Genomic DNA, 11,640 nt, shown 5'->3' with positions numbered 1-11,640 from the left:
ACATGAGTTTCTCATATTTTATCCCCATAGCAACACAATGCTGTTATGGCTCCACTGTCCCGTTGAGAGTCCGGGAGAAGATGGCAGAGGGAAGAAAAATACGTAGCGAGGTCCCCAACAGGTAATAGTATTATTGTAAGCTCTGAGATTTTACCTAGTAGTAACGTCTTATTTACCTCTCATTTTACCTGTGTTCTCATAGAGCTGACTCTATAGCCTAGAGGCATGCTTGCTTAACCAAGACATTCCACCCAGTAGCCAGGAGTGAAATGAAGGGCTGACAGTTCACAGCTTTGCTTCCCAGAGGAAACCACACGGAGAGGGGTGTGCGGGCTGCCGATGAAAGGTGTCTGTCAGCATTTTTAGATCATTTTAAAAGATTCCGTATGATTAACAATATTTTCCAACAATTGAGAAGACCACATTTCTCCTATTATGTTCAACGGTAAAATCCCATTCAAGGCTACATTAAACCAAAAGCCAAAGAAGTTGAAAAATATTGGTTGCAAAATATACTACTGAGGAAATGCAAAAACAGAGAAAGCAGCACTGACAACCTTAGTTTCCAACAAACTTTATTCCAGGCCAAATAATATTAAAGGAGACAAAGAGTGTCATTTTACAATCCATGGTAAAGATAAAATAGCCATGAAAATTTATTTGCCAAATGACATAGCGTCAAGATACATAAAACTAAAAACGTTAGAAATAAAATGGGGAATCTAAGGAAACATGTTGCTTTAGGGAGACAGTAACACACCTCTCTTATTCGAGGCAGATAAAACAGACTAAAATAACTAAGTACATAGACAAATTAAATAAGACTGTTCATATATTAAAATGTTTCACCAGAAGATTTATAAAATTATATCTTATTCCGAGCCACAACAGTAAGCACAATAAATTCCTTAAAGCAGATGTTTTGTAAGATCAACTCTCCAAATGTAACGCCGGATAAATACAAATCAAAAATAAAAAGAAACAAATAATAACAAACAGTAAAATTTCTCTCTAAACAATTTTGGGTTGATGAATAATAGGAAGTCAATTGCTAATTACTTAGAAAGAAAATAAAGGTAAGAATGTACCATCTTAAACACATGTTATACTGCTAAAGCTTTACTCCAAGGCAAATTCATATAGTAAATCAATTCCTTATTTCATAGGAAGTAAGAAAAGTAAGCTAACAGTCTCTTTAAAATGTTAGACTGAGAACCCAAAACTAACCTAGGGAGACTAGGTAAATGCAAATGATGAAAATAGGAACAAAAAGAAATTGAAATAGAAAATAATTATCAATAGAAGAAATAGATCATTGCAGGAAATGGTGTCCAACCCTTCTCCCCCCACCCATGCCCCCTGTGTCATAGAATATCAAGAGTAAATAAAATAGATCAACTAGATCAACTTCCGATAATCTTATTAAAGAAAAAAAAAAAAAAGGAATCACCATTCACACTTAAGGAAAATTAAAGAGATACTGGATAATTGCAAATACAGAGAACGTTTAAAAATAAGAGAATCCAATTATAGTGCACAACTTGAGGTAAACACAATGATAAAATTATTGATAAAATCAATTATTTAGGAAAGAAATAGAAATAACTGAAATTGGCTCCAGGAAAAAAAAAAAAAAGTCCCGCTAATTAATTGCATAGACGAGTAACCACAGAAGAAAATGAAAGCGTACTGCTTTAATGTGGCAAGCAATTTCACTGATGGGTTCTCTCAAACTATTGAAGATCAGATAATCTCTGTGACTTATAAATTCTTCCACAGCATAGACAAAATATGAATATGTATTTCTAAGCAATGCCACAGACTATATAGATTTGATATTCCTTTCTACTAAAATACCTTTGACGATGCAAAAAGACAAATTAGCAAAACAACATAAATTTAACAGAGGACTGTAGAACCATATGCTCTGAGTTTATGTAATAGATTTAATAGAATTCTAAGCACAATCTCAAAACCAAGCAGGCCCTACAGTTCAAATAATCTAGAGAAAAGTCTGAACCTATCAAGTTCTCTCTCACACATAAGTATTTCATTGCACATACATATGCACGTACTCTCTCTTACATGCACACACACACACACACACAAATACAGAGCTTTGAGACTCACCCTCGCTGTCTAACCTTCACCTGAAGTCCCAGTAGTTTCACTGATGAGAATGGTAGGTGACCATCCACAAACATTGTGGAAAATTTATTATAAACGTGGAAGTTCTAGAAGCCTGCTCAATGCTCGGGCTTCCATTAACTTCTGTACTACTACTTGCTTTTAAAGACATGGAAATAATAACCCAGGGAGATGCAGAAATAAAAGTGGTGGCAGGAGAAATGTTTCATTCTGGATTATTTATTTGCCTGAGAAAAAGTAGCATAACTAATGGCGGGGAACCCACTTGTTGGAGCAGGACAAAACTAAACCTGACCCCAGTGAATGAATGGCTGTGGCCAGTATTCCAGGGAACCTGGGTGGTGACTATGACGCTATTGACTCTGGCTCCTAAAAAGCATAGGTTTAGTTTTATTCCTCCCAATTTGCGATGAGCCAAATAAACAAATAAATAATTCTTTAAAATCACTAACCTGAGGGGCTTTGCTTAAGAGAAAGGAAGCTTTGCTCTGGAGACTCAAAGAAAAAGTGTATCTCTAGAAGTTATATTTTCTAAGATAAGTTTAAAATGTAAGAAGTCCAAGGCAAGTCCTAGAAACAGCCTCTGTGAAATAGAATCAAGGTGGTACATGAGAGGCAAGAGATTAAGATGAATGCAGAGGGGCAAAGAGAGTCCCTTGGGAGAAGAACAGAGCATAAGAAATCTCAAAGCGTCATGGTGGAATTTTAAATTTGCACTGGAGGCAACAGAAAACAACTGACATCAGAGTGGAATCAATGACATCCCTGGAATCAATGATGTGGACTGAAAATAAGAGAAGACACGTTGCAATCTGCCATATGTTCCCACTAGGAGATTTGGAACATATTTTAATTTTACTTTTTGGTAATTTAGGATTCTCCTTTTAATTTCCAATTTTTCACTCTGCTCTAATCCACTGATTCTTTTAGAAGCTACTGGACCTACGTAGACTATGTAGACTTCTGCTTCTACGCAAAAGTACCCCAGCCTGCTGCACAGTTCTTGAGTCGCTCAACATTTCTCTTCTTCATCACCCTCTCACTAGACCCCCAATGCCCATAATTTCATTCTGAGTGAGATCTGCCTGTCTTCCATCCCCTCCAAGCTTTACCCTTTAGGTGTATACGTCTTCTAATCAACTATGTGGTAGAAAAGCAACTAACCAATTTTATTAGAAGTATGTGAAAAAATAATTGCGAATAGACAAATTTTTAAAATGGTGCTGCCTGAGGCCATGAAGAATTCTTCTTTGAGAGTCAGTTCAGAGGATTATGATCATTATTTTAACTCCTCAGTGGGTTTTTTTCCCCTGGTTCTTCTGTCCTTATTCACTTTCATTCCACATAGCATATTGATTTAGTTATTTAGGTGTTTTGTATATAAAATCATCTTAATGAGTATTGATTGAAGCACACGTTTGTACAACTGCCTTGGAGGTATCTGTAGAATAAGACCATTGGGTTTCTTCTTGAATAGTTCGCAAAGATGCGGTGTCTGTTGTTTTAACAGACCTAGGAACTGTTATCTCAATTGTAGCAACAGTTGGAAGGATTAGAGATGAGGATTAACAGAGAACCTTTCTTTAAGATTCCTGGGAGCTGGGATGAGCCCTCCACTCCCAGCCCCAGCTATTCTCGAATTCAGGGAAAGCCTGGGCTTGTACTTTCTTCCAAGCTTCCTTTCCTAGAGCTGAATGCAGCTTCAGAGCTGCTGAGGGACCATGCCTCTCTTCAGCCTTGAAATTTAGTTTATGTGGTCCCAGTGGAAGGAGAAGTAGGATAGCCTCTGTGTAGGAAGTGTCGGTTACTGCGTTGGGACCATTCCCTCCAGCCAGGTTGCTTGCCTCTTTTTGTTTTATATTTTTATTAATTATTATTGGAATATAGTTGCTTTACAATGCTGTGTTAGTTTCTACTGTACAGCAAAGCGAATCAGTTAAACATATACATAGATCCACTTATCCACTTTCTTTTAGATTCCCTTCCCACTTAGGTCACCACAGAGCATTGAGTAGAGTTGACTCTTTTTACATGGAGGACTCCCCAACTTATGTTTCCGCCATCTTGCTCTCTAAAGCTGCATGGGGTGGGCTGGGAATCTGCTTGTGGGACAATCAATTAATCACCCGCTCTCCGACAACCCAAGAACTAGAAGATCCCTCTGTGGGCATTTTTGGTAGTTCCCATTGAGATAAATGGGGATTCTAAATTTTAAATAAATCAGCCTGAACTACTAGGTAGCAGGAAGGGCCGAAGTTGTTCTGGGAACCATGTATTTTAGCTCTTTTGTTTAGTGGTTTACTAGGTGCTATCATTGCACTGGTATCATTGACTTTATTTGCAAAATAAAGAAGAAGGAGAAGGAGGAGGAAAAAGAGGAGGCAGAAGAGGAGAAAAAGAAGAGAGGTGAGCCACAATATGAGGGTCACTTTTCTCGAGAGAGAGGAGTTTGGATATAAGCATCCCCCATGAGTCAGCATCCCCCCGAAGTAAGAGAGAAGGAACTTTTACTGTCATGCGCAAGCCAAAGACTAAAGAGAAAATAAAACAAAACAGACAGACAAACAAACAGAACTAGTTAGTTTTTCTCTCTGGAGACTGTGAGGAATGGAAAGGCAACCTAACTCCCGACCATGAATCCTGACTCAAGGAGTATGGCACATGGAGTTAGGACTTTAAATGAGGAGGGATTTTGGAAAACTATGAGTTCAACTCCCCATTCTGGAGAAAGACATGGAGATCCTTCAACAAATAACTCTCACTCTTTATGCACGTTTTTCTCAGTCTGCTTCATATCCACTTTGGTCTTCTCCATACCGTCACCCCTCAAATTAGCAATAGTGGCTACGTTCTAGCTTCACTTTCTTCCAGTTTCCGGTTCTCCTTCTGAGTCCTGGGGGCTGGGGCAGACTTTATACAGTGTCTCGGTCCTGAGTGCAGTTTGGGTGTGGAAAGAAAGACTCATGAAGTGCAATTGCTTGCAAGGCACTAGAAGGCTAAGACAAAGCGAATGCCCTCGGGAAGATCAGGTTGAGAGAGCCATGAGCATAGCAGTCTGGGCCGAGCAGGAAATGGACGGCACACTCAAGTTGCACCCTTGGAGGAGAGGGGAGAGGGGTGCTATGCCAGGAGCGGGACGTGGCCAGCTTGAGGAAGCTCTGCAGGGAGGGTGTCTAAGGCAGAAGTGCCCCAATCTTACTCTCCCGCTCCTGAGTCTTTTTGTGAGGGCGCCCCACTGGCCACATCCGAAGACATGCCAGAAGGTAAGTGAATCCCCTGATGCAGTCCTAACAGGTGAGCCCTCGAGGACAAGGGCAGGAGAGAGGAGTGGACTTGGAGGGGGTGCGTGGAAGTCAGGAGAAGCCCTACAACTTTGACCCAACTGCTGTCTCCCTGCATCGTGGCATGCGTCCATCGCAGGAGCATCAGTGTGGGAGGGAAGGAGTGGGAGCTGAGTGCCCTCTCCTGCACTGCTCATTAGACAGATGAGTCCGACACCGTGCTGCCTCGCGTGGGACAGGACAGCCATTCCTAACAAAGCTCTCTCCAGATAACACACCAATCCATGGGCGTACAGATGTCTCAGACTCAGGAAAGCACGGAAGCACGTTCTGCAGGACCACTGATAGCATGTTCCCCTCACCGGACTAAAAGAGTAACAGCAACTCATGAAACCCCGTCTGGTTATGGTGCACGTACCAGAAAGTGCGGTGATGTCTTCCATCATTCGATTTTAGTAGAAACTGTTTTCAAATGAAAGTAATCTGTCTTTCTCATGTCTGGGAAGAGTGGTTATTAACTATGGAGAAACTGTCTCTCATAGGAGGTCAATTAATTACTGCATTTTAGAGCTGCTTCTTGAAAAACAGCAATTAATTTCACTGCGTTTCTGGGTATTTCTTCTGCAAACTTTATCCTTTTGAAATCACTGTTATTCTGGGGAGACGTGGAGACTTGGTAGTTTCTGAGGGCTTTACAGGAGATCGTATTCTGTCTGTTTGTTTGTTTTAATGAATGCAGGGATAGAATTAGGTTTTAATTATCACTGGCACCTTTTCACTATTGGAAATAGACTTAAGAAGACAGAAAATGGGAAGAATTCATACTGAAAGGGGAGTTGATAAGTACTCAGAAAGACTATTTATCCAAACACATCTTAAGTGACAATGCTCTCTGATATGAAAGAATAGAGTCCAGACACAATGTGGGGTATTTCTGTTTACTGATTAATATTCTTTGCACTTTCCTGGTCTATCTAGTGGGTTAGTTCTTCTGTAAGATTTTTCTCTGGGCGAGAAAAATCAAAGAGACTATTCTCACCTATTCCTTAAGCTTTTAACTCAGGTTCAGTTGCATTATCTTTGACTGGGTTGGACCCTGCTGCCCTCCCATTTGGTTTCTCAAAAAGCTGCAGAGAACTTGACTAGCTTTTGTCCAAAGGGCGGTGAGCAATGATTTTTCATTGCCAGGGATCATCTGGCTGTGGGAAGTAGCCACATCTGGGTTTAGAGATGTAAGTTGGGCATTTCATGCTGACCTTGCCAGGCCTTCCTGAGGCTGTGAGCTTTCAAACCATTCTCATAGGTAGAAACCGAGGTTTCTCAGCCTCTGCACTTTGAATGTTTTGGGCTGGCGGAGTCTTTGTGCATTGGAGCCTGTTTTGCGGTATCCTCAGCCTCTACCCACTCGATGCCAGTAGCAACCCTTTCCCCTCAGCTGTGATGATCAGGACTGTCCCCAGGCATTGCTAAATGTCCCCTGGGGTGGGGGTGGGGCCAAAATCATCCCTAATTGAGAAGCACTGATATAAACCCAACTATTTATAGAGATAGATGATACATAGACTGTAGATAAATATACATGAGCACATGTATTTATAGCCCAATAATATGAGGGTTGTGGTTTTTGGAAAGACTCTGTGTATTAGGTTCAAGAAACAGAACTGATAGGATATAGATAGATATAGATATGGGTATAGATATGTAAGAAGAGATTTATTTTAGGAATTGGCCTGTTTGATTATGGAGGCTGAGAAGTTCCATGGTCTGCCGTCTGCAAGCTGGACGAACAGGGAAGCTGGTAGTAGAATTCAATTTGAGTCCAAAGGCCTGAGAACCAGGAGTGCCGATGCGCAAGGGCAGGAGAAGGTGGAGGTCCCAGCTCACCAAAGAGAGCACATTCTCCCTTCTTCCTACTCTTTGTCCTATTCAGGCTCTCATGGATTAGATGACGCTCACCCACATCTGTGAAGATAATCTTCAGGTTCGAATGTTAATCTCTTTTGGAAACACCCTCACAGACGCACCCAGAAATAATGCTTTACCAGCTACCTGGGAGTCCCTTAGCCCTGACAGGTTGACACATACCATTACCCGTCACGCCTTGTTGTGTGTGTTCAGGCACATGTGAATTTCGGTCCAGTCTCTGTCAAAAGCGAGCTCTGGGATACTTCCTCATCTCTGGAGCCTAACAATGTTGACCCCATAGGTTTTGGTGGTAAATACATGAGCTTGCAAAGTGCTTGTTACTGAGCCCAGGATACAGTAGGGGATCCAGGAAAGCTGTTTCCTGCCCACATGCAGAAGCTGGTAGTGCTAAATAGACCGATAGCTGTAGTGGAAAGAGAAAAGTCATTCCCTTCATTGACAGATGTTTCTACTCTCTTTGCTCTGTGTCAGCTGGAAGAGATGTCTGTCTCTGTTTCATGTGTATCACTTCACATGAGATTGCTTTTCTTTAAAAAGTAAGTGTGTAAGCAACATACAAGCACATTCTCATTGCAAAACTTCCAACACCACAGATAAAACTTGAGTCTCCCTTGACCTTTTACCCCAAGGTCACCCCCATCCCCAGAGGCAACCATGAGCATCAGATTAAGGTGTTTCCTTCTCAGGTTTTTATATCATTATCAGTTTGCGTGTATAAACACGTTTTAATCTTATACATAGTAATCTGTTACCTTTTTACCGCATATACTGTTCGTGTATGGCTTATTCATTTTAATCGCTGTTTGGGCCATCCACAGTCTAGGGCCTTCCGTTGTTTCAGATTTGGGGCTATCACAAACAGTCCTGCTGTGAACAGATTAGGTCTCATGGGGCATTTATGTATAATAGTTACCGTAATAATTGTTGAGACAGAGATGGCATGCATATTTTAAATTTTAACAGAAAAGGCCAGGTTGCCCTCCAGAGTGGCTGGAGCATTGTACATTACCAGCATTCAGTAGCGTCAAATCTTTTTTTTTTGCCAATCAGATGGAAACAAACAAACATATATTGTTTTAATTTGCATTCCACTGATTACTGTCCAGAGGAGTATATTTTCTTATGTTTGTTGGCTATTTTTTCCTTTTGAGATTTGCTTCTTCCTTCCTTGTGCCTGCTTCTGTATTGGATTGTCACCTTTTTCTTATTGATTGTATAAATATTTAAAATTTTTTTTTTGGCTGCGTTGGGTCTTCGTTGCTGCGTGTGGGCTTTCTCTAGTTGCGGCGAACGGGGGCTACTCTTTGTTGCGGTGCACGGGCTTCTCATTGCAGTGCCTTCTCGTTGCGGAGTACAGGTTCTAGGCATGCGGGCTCAGTAGTTGTGGCTCAAGGGCTCTAGAGCGCAGGATCAGTAGTTGTGACGCACAGGTTTAGTTGCTCTGCAGCATGTGGGATCTCCCTGGACCAGGGCTGGAACCCATGTCCCCTGCATTGGCAGGCGGATTATTAACCGCTGCACCACCAGGGAAGTCCCTGGATGATTAATTTTTATGTGTTCTGCATATTCTTTCTTTGTTATACACATCGCACAAGAAGAGATTTTAAGACACTACACAGTAAGCATTTCAAAGGGCATCGGGTTAAAAAGCTGCTATCTGGGATAATCAGTGAGCGTTCCCAGCTGTAATGTGTCCCCATCTCCTTGTCCCTGCTTTCCTAATTACACCCCTGATGTTGGCTTTCCTCAGCTGCAGGTACCTCCCTGAACCTTCTCGATCTCTTGCATCCTGGGCAGTCCCCCACCTCCGTGCCTCTGAGCTCGGCGGCTGTGGCCTGTGCCTGCCCCGGGCAAGTACAACAGTGTTCCTTGCAACCTTCCCTTCCTCAGAGCTGCATTCCCAAGTGTGCGACACAAAACACCATCCATGGAATACTGATAACTGTTGTGGGCAAACAAGACTCATGACATAAATTTGCAAAACACTTGGTTGAACCAAATTCATTACCTTTTCTCACTGCAGGCCAGTTTTTCCTCTCAGTGCCTTTGCTGTGACACCCTGCATGGTGTCCCTCCAAGAGGGGATGAGTTAGCAGCGTTTCCCAAATGCCTTTGACAAGACAGGACTTCTTTCCTAGAGCTTCTCTTCAGCCCACCTCACCACGGAGGATGCTTCAGGGCATTTTGTCGTGGTGCACGCAACAAGGATGTGGCTTGAAAGCTGTCACAGGCTCTTCCTGGAATTGGTTTGTGTGTGTGTGTGTGTGTGCCATGCTATGTCCTCTTTCCTTTGTGTTCTGTGGGTATCTCCCCCACACAAGGCGTGGCATGCAGTAATAGTTCCACGATAGCAGCTAGATGATGGGTACCAGCAGGATAAATGTGGGAAGCTGGGGTAGAGCTCTCAGGATGGTGCTGTTTGCAAATTTTCAGGCCTGGGTTTGATGAGCCGTATGCCTTTGGAGCATCTCCTTAGCCTCCATGGGTAGGAGTTTGCCGGCTCTACAGTGGGAATAATAATATCTGGTTGCCAGGCGCTTTTAGGCAAATTGAATGAGATAAAGGATGTACCAGCCTAAAGCAGATGCTCAGATGGGTTCAAACAATAACGTGTTTGTGGTTTGAGTCTTGGCACAGTGTGCAGTGTTGGGAAACCCAGAATCTCGAATGTTCTCTGATGCCCCAAATCCATTCATTTTTCAGAGAGTTAGGTAGCACTTAATGTGGAAGCAATTCGGGGGGAAGAAAACATAGAGGCTCTCATCCTTTCTCATGGTTCTTCCTAGGGGCGTCCCATCAGTTTCCTGGTTTTTCTTCACCCTTCTGGAGCAGCAGCTTATCACACTTGGCAGTTTTTTCATCATTTGCAGAATCAGCCCATCACAACCCCTCGAGATACCTGCCCCCACCAGCGGGCATCACTTCCTCAGAGATCTGAGTCCTGACTCTGTGAGACCCCTCCCCCAGCGCTTCCTCACACCAACCTCTTCTCTTTGTGTTCTCAGCCCTAGCAAGTGGTAGCTACTCCTACAGTTGGTTGAACTGTGACGCCCTGTGGTTCTCTTTTTACCCTTTCAAGTACCTAGTTATCAACTTTATTCCTACTGAACAGTTCTTTATACTAAGTTCTCTCTGTTCAAACAACTGGGTTGGGTTCTGTCTTTAGAGTGGACCCTCACTGATAAAAGAAAAAGGACGAACAGAAGTAAAGAAGGAAGGGATGGGTTAGAAGGAAGAATGGACGTCGCTAGTCCTCTAAATCCACGTCTTGTGCTCACCCCTGGAGCTCTCAGCTGCCAGCCAAGTCCGTGACCGGCTGACTCACACCCTCCTTGCTAGAAATCTGAACACTCGGTGCACCATGCTTCCCTCAAGCACATTAACACATTCACCGTAGATTAGCTGGCTAATCATGATGTGTCTCTTGTCTTCTCATGGGACTGGCTGCTCAAATGTGTTTTTCTTTAAGGTGATGGAAAGTCATCAGTAATTCATTAACGTGTTCTGGTGATGTTGATTGCTGTTATAATGATTATTACGTGGCTGTATTAGGTTATGGGTATTAACGTCGTCTCTTTGACGGGAACCCGTTGATGAGCCACAGGCACTTCCCGTAGAGACTCAGCCCGTGAGCATGGTATTTGGAGGCAGATGGAGAACAAGGACTTTTCTAGCAATGGCCCTGATAGTGTGCGCTCTGAAGTCAGACAGCCTGGCTCTGCCTTTAATTACTTAGACAATTCACTTAGCTTTCCTGCTCTCAGTGTCCCCACCTCTGAACTGGGGACGATGATGATGATGATGATGATAATAGTAGTAATACCTCCTCATAGATTGTTGGCAGATTGAATAAGATCATAGAGCTTAACATATCTTAGGGCACCCAGTATCTTTTTTAAAAAATATTAATTAATTAATTAATTAATCTGGCTGCGCTGGGTCCCAGTGGTGGCACGTGGGATATTTTTTTTTTAGTTGTGGCATGCGGGATCTAGTTCCCTGACCAGGGATCGAACCCAGGCCCCCTGCATTGGGAGCATGGAGTCCTAACCACTGGACCACCAGGGAAGTCCCAGGGTGCCCAATATCTATCATTGCTTCTATAAACAGCTCCAGACACAACAATTTTGAGCCCTGAAACCCTTCTTTCTGCCCCAACTCCAACTTTTAAGCTTATTTCTCTCATCAGGTACCCATTAAGACAAAGAAGTGGATAGGCTGTATCTTTGTGCGCCAGGGTAATCTAGAACAGTGCCTGGCCCTTGGTAGGTGCTTCATAGATGCT

At 42.7% G+C, this 11,640-nt stretch overlaps 1 non-coding gene across 1 annotated transcript; it reads right to left on the bottom strand.

The window, feature by feature from the left end:
* Window positions 1-11,350: 11,350 nt before the first annotated feature.
* Window positions 11,351-11,423, bottom strand: TRNAW-CCA (transfer RNA tryptophan (anticodon CCA)). The gene has a single exon. It is a non-coding gene; the product is annotated as a tRNA-Trp (tRNA).
* Window positions 11,424-11,640: the final 217 nt, after the last annotated feature.

Source organism: Globicephala melas, chromosome 19 (genome assembly GCF_963455315.2).
Source record: "Globicephala melas chromosome 19, mGloMel1.2, whole genome shotgun sequence".
Lineage (NCBI taxonomy): Eukaryota > Metazoa > Chordata > Mammalia > Artiodactyla > Delphinidae > Globicephala > Globicephala melas.
Note: the sequence above shows the minus strand (reverse complement) of the source record. Positions and strands in the feature narration are given on the sequence as shown.